Raw genomic sequence first — 13,883 nt, 5'->3', positions numbered from 1 at the left:
GTACCCGGAGAGAACCCACGCTGACACGGGGAGAACATGCAAACTTCGCACAGAAGGGCTCCCACACCCGGGATCGAACCGGCAACCCTCTTGCTGTGAGGTGACAGTGCTAACCACCACACCACCGTGCCGCCCCCTGTGAGGTTCGTTATTCAGAATTGTACTGAAAAATAATAAACAACAAAAACATCCTTAAAACACATTGCCAGAAGAAAATATTGCACCCGAAAGTGTTTGAGGATTTGTTATACAGCAGGCTATATACCAGCAGAAGAGCACTTGTGACATAAAGTCTGATGAAGTCTCTGCTGGGCTCTTTGAGAATCCAACAAAAGTGTTTTTCTGCTTTGTTTTGATGAACAACATGCGCTTCGTTCAGAGTCTCTGAATAGAGTGGCTGGCTGAATTTGAACATCAGACAAAAGCAGAGGCAAGACTGCTCGATCACTGCTATGACAGAGCTTGTTGAGCCCAAAATATTAAAAAGGGGTGTTTTTCGAATTTTGTTGAATTGTTATTAAAGTCTTTATCTTGTAATCTTTTCATATTGTGTTTGTTTAAAGCTGCTCTGATCAATATTTTCATGCTAACAAAGGATCAAATTACTATGTTTAATACAAAAGGTGCTGCTCACAGTGATGAACTCAAAGATAATCATAACCCAACTGTGCAGCTCCTCCTCAACTTTTTGGAGCTTTATATCGTGTTTTAGTTCATTTGATTGGTTTTATAGCCCGCGACTTCACTGTTTGGATTAAGTCTCACTGCTCTCATCAACATCGATTTCAGCCACAGCAGGAACAGAAACCCACTGTATGCTGCCTGCACAGCACCCAACAAAACACAGACTAAATTTAAAACTAGCTTGTTAATCACAGTGGAGAATTTAGAAGATAAAGATCCAGATATGTGGCTCAGGAGTTGGTGGAGAACAAAACAGAGCTAAAAGGAGAGTGAATAAAGGACTTACAATCATCAGCTTTAACCTTGCTCTGTCTCTGCTCAATGTCTAAATAAGCTATGTTTGCCATAGGTTTTAACAGGTAAGCTGTGTGTAAAGCTTTTGCTTTGCCCTCTAGTGGCCAAAACTAAATAAATTCATTCAAGTCTAAAGTTAATAGGAAATCTTTGTTAAGTCTATAGGTTGTATTAGCCAAGCTGTACAGTTTTTATTTACTTAACCACAGACAATTTCAACCAAACAAACAAGAACACCAGTTGTTTTTAGAGAGTCATAGCTGCATCTGCCAGCTGCTTTTCAGCCACCAAACGAGGGTGTTTTTTAGTAACCCACTGCTTTCAAAAGGGGATATTTCCCCCAAAACCAGGTACTGTAAGCCAAAACATGATCAAGTGGTTTTTGTGCCTGAACCTAACCACATGTTAACCACAGTGTTTTGTTGAGTTTCAACATATCCGCTACATAATAACATACGGTTTGCCGAAATGTACAATGCCAACATTTTGTCTGGTGACTGAGTTATTTAATAATCACCAGCATTTTGAGGGTTTTTTTCAGGCATTTTCTCTTTTTATGGCTAGTGCAGCTTAAGATAGACAGGAAAGGTAGGAGAGGGAAGGGTAATGGCTAAGGTTGGAATCAAACCTATAGGCCGCCGCAACAGCCTCTGCCTATATGGTGCACACACTCTAGGTGAGCTAGAAGTTGCCCAAGCATTTAGAAATTTTGAGTAATTTGTCGCTTCATCAATTATGAGAATTTGATTCTTTTTATTGTCATATATGATTCTAAATTCAATATCTCTGTGTTTTGAACTTGGTTTGACAAACCAACCAAATGGACATTTTTTCTTTATTTAACAGCAACATTTAACAGACTGAAAAAGGAACTGATTTCTCAGAAACATAAATGGCAGATTACTTAATAATTAAAAGAATCATTGGTTAGAGCCCTGATTAGCACGATCATCAAAAGCCATATAGAAGATTGAAGAGGAAAACAGGAACTACTACTTTTCAAAGTTAACTGCTGGCTGCTACACATTTCTGCACTCATGCAGAAGACATGTTATTATGTTTTAGTCAAGGTCAACTGTGTTTATAGAGCACAAACAAGGTTTGAACCAAAGGTCGTTACAACGAGCATAAACACAAGGGAAAAGTGCTTAGACACATACATAAATACATGGTGCACCCATACACACACATTTACATACATACATACATGCAGAGAGACATTTATGTGGATAAATGCAGAACACAAATCATGTCAAGGATCAAGGCTGGGTTAACAAGATGAGTAAAAGTGGGTCTCAAGACACCTTTTAAATGTGACAACAGATTCAGCTTTTGTTATGTTTTCAGAAAGAATAAACCAGAGTGTTGTAGCAGCTGACTGACTCCTTGATCTGTAGATCTGAGGGGCCTAGCTGTACTGTATGGGGGTAAAAGCTGTGTAATATAGCTCTGGGTTAGACCTTTAAACACAAACAGGAGTAGCTTGTAAGGAATTCTCTAATGAACGAGGAGCCAGCGCAGAGATGCTATTCCAGGTGTAATATGGTTTTACATATGAGTCTGGCTGCAGCATTACGTACCAGTTGTAAGAAGTGAACGCAGACCTGGCTGACACCAAAATACAGGGAGCTGCACTAATCAAGTCCTACTATTTTCTCATTACTCCCTTCTTTTGATTTATGTCCTGAGGTTAATTTTTTAACAGTGAGGCGTTGGCCCTCTAAAACACCTGCTGAATAAATGATGGCAGTGACGCTTGTGTTTTTTTATGAGTTGAAGCATACACCATTGGTTCACGGCGTGTCTGACAGGACTGCATTTTCTGTGCTGCTGAGTGGGAACAGAGGTGTGAGAGATCAGAATATCTAATATTACAATCTTATTTTTCTATAGTATACATACACAGTGATTTCATTGTTAATATTCCTCTGTTCATAAATTCATAGAACAGTCGGGCAAACTAATACAATAACATTACATGCATTATCCTTTTGTATTATCAGAAACACAGAGTTGGTTTAATATAAATGTAAATGCGTCAGGAATTATTATATACTTCTGTTTTATTTAGGAATTACTTCTAAAACAAGAAATGATGATCACAGTTGCCTATTACACCACATCCGAGTCTAAATTGGAAGACAGATTGCCATTACGTAATTCACATTTGCTCTACATATTTCCATTGGTCCATTAAAATGGTTATTTCCCACAGAATCCATTAGGCACGTTTAACATATGTAAGAATGTGTTTTAATATTGAAGATTATATTATGCTATGAAGATGAGGCTGCAACAATAAACCCCAGTGCTGTTTTAATAGACGTCTGTGAGACTGAAAAAATAATTTTATTTCTTATCTATAAATGCATAGAGTTGAGACATCTGCTAAACAACATTTATAATGCTTGTAAGCTTTTACACTATGTATAGACTTTCTCACAGTATCTGATGTATGTGCTGCTGCATTTGTTGTACTTAAAGAACGAGTCCCTGTGCTGGTGCCATGTCCCTGCGAGGGAGTAATGGACGTGTAATCAGATTATGAAGCATCTCCGTGTCCTTTCAACCTACAACAGACGTAGACATGTCCAGGAAAATCTGTTCTCCATTTCAGCCATTGGGCCTGAAACTCCTTTGATCTTATTGTCTGATGAAATACACACCTTCAAAGGCTCACATATTTTCCATCAGGGAGAAACTGCGATTCAAGGAAATGAAAAGAAACTTTTCTTATTACGTGTCTCCACAAACGCTGGCCACATTGTACCGTATACAGCACTGCATGTTCTGTTAAAAAACACATCTCAGCTACAAGATGTTCAATAAATCTGATGCCTGAAGGAACTAAATTTAATCTGCCCAAGTGAACATAATCTAATTACACCAAGACAGTGTTTGTGCTGTATCTTTCTATTTATCTCTACCTTACAGGTCTGTGTGATCGTTTAAATGATACATGCATAGATAGCTAATTTATTTATATATATACAATGTTAGAAAGAGTTGTTGCGGCTTTCCAGTTAAGATAAAGTCAAAACGTTTCCTGTGGGTTTCAACACATTACAGCCATATCTTGTCTACTTGATGGAGCTTAAGGCAGAGCAGACACTAATGGGCTGGGGTAATGCATTTGTGAGGTCATTCAATTAACATCTCGGGTTGATGTCTGCTGTTGATTCCAGCTCCTACAGTGTGCCGCAGGAAGACATAAAGATGTCATCTAAGCTCCCTTTTCTTTCCAACCAGGAGTCATTTTAAAGATGTCCTGTGCATTGTTCCTACTTGCAAATCACTTGGTTATGTTGTATTTCATAATATTCATACAGAAACACTAATTTTGAATATTAAAGGACAGGACAGTAAGAAACAAACAGTAGTGTTAATAGGTTGGGGGTTTTAGGCTTTGGCTTTAAAACTAATGGGCGTAGCTACTGTGATGCCACCCATTGGTTTGTGGACTCGAGTTCGACCTTTCACCCTCGCCATTTTGTGTTTTTGGAAGCAGAAGTGACCATATATGACTGAAAAGCTGGCACTGTGGAGGAGCAAGGGATGGATTGGACTGAGAAGCCACAGCCACTATCAGCAGACAGCCTGTCACTTAAAGCGACTCGTCCTTCATTATATGTAACTTTAAGCCTTAATAAAAGGCAACCTAGGGTGTTATAAAAAAAATTCACCCCCTGTACAGTTGTCATGAATGGGGAAATTAGCTAAAGAGACCAAAACCAATGTTTATTTCTGCTGTAAAGTTGGGCATTTTAACATCAGTGTCTTTGGGGAATGACTGGCTCCTGGAGCCAGCCTCTAGTGGCCGTTCTAAGAACTGCAGTTTTTGGCACTTTTGTATTGGCTTCATTTTTCAGCCCCAGATGTTGCCACTTGTGCCCTTTTTCCATTGTCACTCTTGACCGCACTGAGTAAAACCATGTGCGCTGATTTGTTTTTCCACTGTTTAGACACCCCGAGCCATGCCAACAAAGCATCTCCAACAGAGGTGGACCTTCTCTGAAGTAGGTCCAAATGCCAGACCACCTGCCCTCAAGCAGGTAGCGGTAGTTTGGTGTCTTCATTTTCCTCACATTTTGCCATTTTCCTACTAGCTCCTTGACTGTGTACTTTTCTAAAGGTTCATTCTAACTGCCACGATGCGGAAATGTGGGACGGATTTGCAGAATATTCGCACAGCGCTTTTCCGCATTTAAACCATACACACAGGCGCAGTACGGACGCAGTGTGGAATTTTGTGTTGTTGTGTTCCAATTAAGCGCAGTGTGAACAGGCATGGGTGAACATGGACGAGAGTAGCAGCAGCAGCAGCGAGCTAGCAAGCTAATATTTAACAAGAGTCAACATCAACTTTGTTTAGCACTTACCACTCTCACTGCAGCCACCAAGCTGGACAATGGACTGCCAGACATTGTCCTTTAATTCATTGTTCATAAAATCATCCTGTCTTTTATCAAAAAGTATGGGGTGCTGTGAAACAAGGTTTATCATCCTTTCTCCCATACTGTCCTGCCTGGCTGGATTTTGGACTCTCCCGGGTCTGCGCGACTATAAACAAACAATTTCATTGGCCCAGCTGTGTAGTTCCGCCGACGAATTCCGCGGGGGTCAAAGTCTGAGCGGAAGCTTTTTTCAATGCGTGAAAGTTCTGCCCCAGTGTGCAAACTACTATAAGAACCCATGAAATCAACTGTTATATTTTTCCGCAAGCATAATCCACGTGGATATTCGCCCTCAGTGAGAATGGACTTTAAAGCAGGGTGAATGTGCTTTGCAGAGAGTGAAGGCTCTGTCAATGTAACTTGTGTTCAGGTCTTCACTGTGCTCTTATTTTGTGAGATTGGATTTAGTTTGTATTTAAATAATACTAATCTAAACTTTAAAGACAATTTAATTCTATTTTCTTTCCAGAAATGAATGAAATATTGAGATATAGAGCTACCGTATGTTGAAACGTTTTCTTACACCCCTTAAAATCAGAAGGCTTTGGCATCCCCCTTGAAGCTTTGAGGAACTCCCAGCTTGGGAACCAGTATAGCTCTAACCATAATCCAGTTCACTGACTGACAAACTGAAAATGAATCTGCAACTATTCTGATAACTGAATTATCATTTCAGTCATTGTGTAAAGCAAAAAGACAAACATTTGCTGCTTTTTAAATGTGAGAATCTGATGCTTTTCTTTGTCCGACATGACAGTAAACTAAATATCTTTGTATTTTTGGACTAGAAAAACATTTGAAGACATCACCTTGGGCTGTGGGAAACAATACAATGATTTTTTTTTTTTTTTTTTTTTTTTTTTTTTACCAGTCCTGACATATTATAGACAAAGTGATTAATCAGCTAATCAAAAAAATAATCTGCAGATTACGCAGTAATGCAAATTATAAGTAGTTATGGCCCTGGTGACTGTAACATTGACAAAAAAAAAAAAGTTGATATGTTCTGTTGTGCTATTGAAATGTTTTGTAGTGTTATAATGTTAATATGGTGTGTTCTGAAAGCGTCCCCCTTCTGTTGCAAGACAAATTTAAGAGAAATCTAATATCTGAGGTAAATCTAATCTAATATGGCAAATATGTTAATAAACAATGCCCTACTTAGACATCCAGCAGACACAGAGCAACATTAGCATTCATTTGGAGTCTTGTGTCTGGCTGCCTGATTAATGTAAGTTCAATATTTACTCTTCTTTTAGCTCTGTTAGGAGAATATCTGGCACTTTAGCTGCTAAATACTTATTGTTGGCCAGCTAGTTGCACACTTTGTCTGCCTGCTGTTTAGTGCTGTTCAGGTAGTGTACAAAGGGTTTACTTAGCTGAAAACAGCTGATAGAAACATTGATGGGACTGATGACAAAAACAATAAAGCAGTAAAATTAAAACAATGAGATGAACAATGCTAAAATGCTCTATGAGTGACCCTTTTCACATTACACAGTCATTTCATCACATGTTAATACAGAAATATTGATTGATGGGCAAAATTGTGAGAGAACTTTCTGAAAGACTAACAAGTCACATTTCTAAATGAGCAAGGCGAGGAATTATTACTCTCCCTGCCTTAGGCTTTCCATGTAGGCGCATGGAAGGGCAGGGAAGTTTGTTCTCTCTACCTTAGGCTTTCCATGTAGACGCATGGAAGGGCAGGGAAGTTTGCGCTCTCTACCTTAGGTTTTCCATGTAGGTGCATGGAAGGGCAGGGAGGTTTGTTCTCTCTACCTTAGGCTTTCCATGTAGGCTCATGAAAGCGGCTTTCCACATCGGCACGTGGGAAAGGCAGAGAGGTCTCAAAACAGAGCCATACTGCCAATTGACTGACAGTGTAGCTTTGTGAATTTCTGCATGAAGTTCAGCCATGTTACATACCCATATACCACATGGACATCCACACCCACACCTACACTACTACCAGCAATGGCATTCAGGGTGAGTACTGAACTCTCAAGGCTACCAGCTGAATTACATTGTTACTACAGTGCACCATTTCATGTTAAATCCACCTGTGCCAAATTTCAGCACCTAAGAACACACCTGGGTGATAAGGCCAGGTTTAGACAGGAAGCATAAGCACCACGAAGTGTCCTGAAGCGGGAAAGCCGTCTGTGGAACTTTGTGGCCAACTTCGTGGCTTCAGGGCACTTTGAGCTTGAGACAACAGACAACTGTTGATACAGAAATATTGATTGATATGCAAAATTGTGGGAGAACTTTCTGAAAGACTAACAAGTCACATTTCTAAATGAGCAAGGAGAGGAATTATTGCATCAAGGGAATGTCATACACTACTGTCCTAACAGTGGTTAAACATTTTAGTAATCTGTAGTAATGATACTGTACCCTCCAACACACAGATCCCTACAACTTATGCCGACCATATACCATAATTTCCAAGACTGTTCTTGGATACAAACCATAGGTGTTCAAACAACCATATCAGGTACTGTCTTGCTGAAATATAACCCTAGGGTCCAAGGACAGAGTGTCTCATAGCACAGAGGCTGTACAACCCCTTGAGGCAAATCGTGATTGGTGATATTGGGCTCTATAATGCATGGTGAAACTATTTTGTGCTGCCTGTGTGCACGACCGGAGAGGATGGAGGACAGGGAGAGTGCCCAGACCTCTCAGCACAAAGAGAAGCTATGGTGGCATGTCAATCTAGATAATTAGTGCTTACACTGAGGGAATGAGACTTTAATCAGCAGAGCTCTGTGTTGATCATCAGTGTTCAGCGTTGCACAGAGTACCATCAGTCTGTTAATGAAGTCACTGACCCACACTGGCCTGTTGGTTGAAGGCAACAAAAGCATATACATTCATGGGGACACGCTCTGTTCTTAATTTGATCATATTGTCCATCATACATATACACAGATTTCAGATGATTCAAATGATTCCCTGACATTCCTTGTAGCAATTCCAGTTTTCACTTGTGAATCCTGTGATATATCTAAACATCAGATAGATTAGAACAAAAATTTTGTACAGATATTCATGGTGTCCAGATGATGTATTCTAAAGACCTATATGATCCTCTGACTTCTCTAGCACTACCATGAAGGCACCATTTGTTGTTTTGATTAAATGTCTTGACAACTATTGTATGGACTGCTATGACATTTGGTACAACCATTCATTTTCCTTTCAGGATGAAATTTGGTCCAATATTTTGATCTATAACAACATACCTGCAAAACTAATGGCATTCCCAGCAACCTGAGCTGTACTTTGTTCTTTGTAAATTACCAAATGTTAGCATGCTAACTAAGATGTGTTAGCATTTAGCTCAAACTAAGTGTTAGCATAACTATAGATGCTCTGTTTTGATTTTTCACATCCAATGTATTTTTAAAGTCTGTCTACCATATCTGTGCATGACAAGTCTGACGGTTAAGGCAAGGGAAAGACCGTCGTTATGGTTAGTAAAGAGACAAACATTACATTGAGCACAGCATTAGTTCAGGCAGGACATGATGTCAAGCTCAGCTCACATCCCAGCTACATCAGTTGATCTCAAACAGCCCAACTAACTGATGGAGCAGCTGACTGATGGAAGGGAGTCAGCTGATAGATCACATGATTCCTTTCTATGCAACCAATTGGCGAATCTCACGTTGCTGCTTCCTCTGCAAGCCACTTTGCAACCCGCCTCCACCCCAGCTCCTCCTTTTCATGTTGTGTCTGACTTATCAATGTCACTTCTGTTTGTCATTGATGCTGCTCTGTTCTGTTCCCGGGGGTCTTTGCTGCTGCTCTCCCCGCCTTAGGCTTTCCATGTAGGCGCATGGAAAGGCAGAGGGGTTTGTTCTCTCTGCCTCAGGCTTTCCTCGTTTGATCATGGAAGGGCAGAGAGGTGTACACTCTCTACCTTAGGCTTTCCATGTAGGCATGTAGAAGAGGCTCTCTGCATAGGCTTAGGAAAGGCAGAGAGGCCCCAAAACAGAGCCATACCACATACTACTGCGAATGGAAATAAAGTTTTGTGAATTTGTGAATTGTGAATTTCTGCATACAATTTAGCCATGTCACATACCCATTAACCACATGGACATCCACACCCATACCTACACTACTACCTGCATTGGTATTAGGGGTGAGTACTGAACTTTCAAGGCTACCGGCTGAATTACATCGTTACTACAGAGCACCGTTTCATGTTAAATCCACCTGTGCCAAATTTCAGCACCTAAGAGCACACCTGGGTGATAAGGCCAGGTTTAGACAGGAAGCATAAGCACCACAAAGTGTCCCACAGCCAGAAAGCTGCCTGTGGATCTTTGTGGCCAATTTTGTGGCTTCAGGGCCCTTTGAGCTTGAGACAACAGAGGTTTGCAGAGCCGCAGGGTTCAGACAGGAGGAAGAAGGGCTGCAAAGTGCCCCAAAGCTGGGAAGCTGCTCACAGAGTCCTGTCTGCTTTCCGGCGAGCTGAAACAATTGATCGTTTCAGTCTATCTGGTCTGTCTGTTTTTTTTTCTGTTTTATTGTTAGAGACTTAACTCTATGTGTGATTAGAAAAGAGCAGAGTAGTACAGGAGAATGACTTGTTGGCTCCAGCTTGTTCAAAAATGACATTTTTGTTGTTATAGAAAGAGTTAAGTACCAAAAAGGCACAGCTGGGTACTGCTACCGAATCTGAGGTACCAGCACCGTTGCTGGCATCAGTTCAAATGTGAGTGGTACCAAACCCTAATAGGCATTAGATATAACTCATTAGATGTGTATTTGTCAAATATGGACGTAATTCCTTGGAACACTGAGCTTGTATGCTTCTGAAAAATATAAACACATGCAGTGCAGATCTTTGATTACAGTCTCACTTGAACAAAGAGAATCACAGACAGAGAGAAAAAACAGAGAGAGGACTTTTGAGAGGCACACATCCTCCAACTTCAAGTTTGTTTGCTGGCATTAAATGCAGAGCTTGTGGATAGGATGTGGTCATGATGGCAGCTGTGTGGATCTGAGAATGCCAAGCCATCACTCTCTTTTTGAAGCCAAGTGTGAAATGGGCTTTAAATCACTTTTACCCCAAGCAGTCACATTATTGATGGCAGCCTCTGAATCCCATGAAAGAGGGAGTCTTATCGGTTTAGCACAAATGCTGCAAATTAGTTAAGTAATTATTATGGCTTTAGCTTTTATAAATGCAGCTAACCACAAATCCTCTCAACGACACGCATGCACGGAAATTAAATATTTTAGGAATGCCTTGGTGAATGGAACAGACCAGAGGGCACCTTCCACAATCCAGTCTGATTCATGTGAAATTTATCGCTTCGTTTCTACAATGCAAGAACAAAGACACTGAAAGCGCCCAATTCATTATGAGAGGCTGGTTCATTTTGTGATATTGTTTCATTAGACACAAATGGATGGAGAACAAACTAACTACGTGTTGTTGACGCCTGGAGCCTTCATGTATGATTTACTGCTTCATCGTGAAAAAGATCCCAAACTCTTAAAAAATAAAAAGTTGGCCCTTCTGGACTTGTAAACATCAACATGCCAGAGCTAGATGGGGTACAGTTAGCCTATACTGAGATATGGGGCAGCACTCGTGGGACTGGATGACCTGCTCCAATCTAGATCGTTTCCCATCTGAGCCTCACCGACCTTCAGTTTGTCCGAGCTGTGCGGGGGCTCTGTGCAGCAGAGAGGAGAGGGCAACGTCACGGGTGTATTGCTTCTTTGATTACAGGTGCTGGACAAATATCACAGCACTATCACACCAGTGAAGCGCTGCCAGGTTCAGTGCCAGCCGGGGTTGGTGTACTATCAGCCCCCAGCAGCTACAATTCATCTTCGCTCAGTGTTTTTCTCTGGGAGATACAAAATGACATCGTTTCCCACTCTCATCTCATCTCATTCTCCGGAAGCTGTCTCCGCTGTGATGAATCATTTCATCTTCTGTTGATCGCTGGATGGTAGAGAGACACAGCAGCAGGCGTTTCCAAGCCGAATGTATTGCATACTCATTTTTACAGGCCTTAGACAGTGAATCAAAACATCCAATATTAACATTTCCTGTCTGCACGAAAGATGATTATGGACCCATCACCGCCCCCCCTGTACCCACATGCTGCACACTCAATGTTTCCCTTATTATCTTGCTTTGTTCTAATACTGTAAATAATAATCCCCCTTGTTTTAGTCTCTCAAAAACACAAAAACAAAAGTGGAAGTATCTGATTAAACTACAGTGTGCGCTCTAATGTAAGCTGCAATCGTTAACTTGTCTTGCTTACTAGCTTTCTACCTACAGTAGTAACAGATGGTTACTTCCAAGCCCAAGAGTTAGTACATCATTACCTACATACGTACATTTATTTGTGGGGTCACATCTTGCCCCTTGAGCAGAAGCCCCTTTGTTACTAAAATGATGCCGGGGGCAACCTTTTGCATTGTATCTTGATGCAAAAGGGGTTTGCAGTTAGGTTTAGGCAACAAAACTCTGTGGTTACGGTTAGTAAAAGATCATGGATGTCGCTGTGACGCCCCTCCCGCTGTCTTGGAGGATGTTCCTGCCAACCTCATCAGGCACTTGGCTGACATGGGAGGGTTGTTGCTTTGAGCAAGCTCACCTGGGCCTGTCATGTTTTCATTCGTTCTCTGCCTTCCTACAGCAGACGTCCACCCTGCATCATTGCTTTTTGGTTTTGCACCTTCAGCACCTCCGCAGCACATCTAACACACGTCCATGCATGGCTTTCACTACTGACTTTGCTGACCTACACGCTCTATTGTTCATCTAAGTCAATCTTAGTTTAATAAATTCTGGTTATTTTAACAAAATCTTTTGTGTGGACTCCCTACTTGTCACATTCATCGAGCCAGTTTGTGACATGCTAAAAACAAAGGCAACAAAACTATTTGGTTATGGCAAGGAAAATTTTGTGGATGCTGTTACAAAACACCCGCCTTTGAGTGCCAAAAACAGAGCAATCAGTGTTGCTGTTTGTTAGTCTCAATCACTGATCTTCCAGGTCAGAATTCAGTGTTTGTTGGACTTTCACACTCTTTAAACTATGTCCGTTGCTCTGAGTGTCTAGTAGGGCAGTAACGACTTTGATTTTTTTCAGGTCGACTTATCTGTCAATGAAGTCGAGTCGAGTCGACAAGTCATTTGATGACATCATCACACTGACACGGGGGAGGAAAGTGAAGTATCTCCACACATGTGATGTGTATCTGTCAAGGCCCGAACATACTCGGGCGGAACGTACGCGGAATGGACTCTGCGGAGGTCCGCGCGGACTCAAAGCGGACGTCTGCAAGCCCTGTGCACGCAAAGCTCAGATTTTACGACCGCGCAGACTCCGCTCCACGCACCAGTGACTGTTCGGCATGTATTTTTCACATTCCGGGGATTTTTCACGGACATTTTTACAGGAAACTACAACGCGGAAGTGCGCTCGACTATGAAAGCCTGAATGACTGCGGACATTCCTCGCGGAGTCTGCTCCGCTTATAGTATGCTGTCAAGGATAAAGTATCAGCGTAATCAGAGGCAGTGATTGCATTCCATACTCTGTGGTTATGGCAGTAGCTCAGTCCATAGGGACATGGGTTGGGAACCGGAGGGTCGCCTGTTCGAGTTCCCATCCGGACCAAAATATGGAGCGTGGACTGGTGGCTGGAGAGGTGCCAGTTCACCTCCTGGGCACTGCCAAGGTGCCCCTGAGCAAGGCACCGAACCCCCCAACCGCTTAGAGCACCTGTCATGGGCAGCCCACTCTGACATCTCTCCACTTAGTGCATGTATAGGTCCAGTTTGTGCATGTGTGTTCGGACCTGTGTGTAACTGACAAACAGAGTGAAAAATTGAATTTCCCCTCAGGGGGATTCATAAAGTATATATAAAAAAATAAATAAAAAAATAAAAAAAATTACACAAGCACACACACAGAGAGAGAGGGAAAGAACACACGACTTGTTGACTCCTCCCGGGGGTTGTCGACTTGTGCCATCAACATCAACACGTCGATAAACTGACTTTTCTGTTAATGCCCTAGTGTCTAGAAATGACGCAGACGGGTTTATATCGGAGCTGGCGCCACATAGCACGTCTCATACAAACTAAACTGTGTCCTTGGAAAGGGGCATACCTGGCACCCTGAGAGGGAGACCAGGCTGTAAAAAGAGCCCCGTTTGCAACTCACTGGATTTTAAAGTTGTGATGGTCACAGCCACACATGGTAATGTTTCCCCAGTCCACACTCTTTAGACTCATTAATTCGTTATCTACACAGGTTACTGTCAATTATGGTCATCCATACCTGAACGCAGTTGGTTTAATTTAGAATCTGTCTATTTGCCTTTTCTAGCGTTGTAGGGTTATACAGGCAAATTGTTTGATATTAATCATCTTTTTCTTTGTCTTTGAGTTAC

General features: G+C 41.6%; 1 long non-coding RNA gene across 1 annotated transcript in view; it reads right to left on the bottom strand.

Moving 5' to 3' along the window:
• Window positions 1-13,883, bottom strand: part of LOC125885599 (uncharacterized) — a 136,004-nt gene that overhangs the window by 54,518 nt on the left and 67,603 nt on the right. The window lies entirely within an intron of this gene.

This window comes from Epinephelus fuscoguttatus, linkage group LG3, assembly GCF_011397635.1.
Source record: "Epinephelus fuscoguttatus linkage group LG3, E.fuscoguttatus.final_Chr_v1".
In the NCBI taxonomy this organism is placed as follows: Eukaryota; Metazoa; Chordata; class Actinopteri; order Perciformes; family Serranidae; genus Epinephelus; species Epinephelus fuscoguttatus.
Note: the sequence above shows the minus strand (reverse complement) of the source record. Positions and strands in the feature narration are given on the sequence as shown.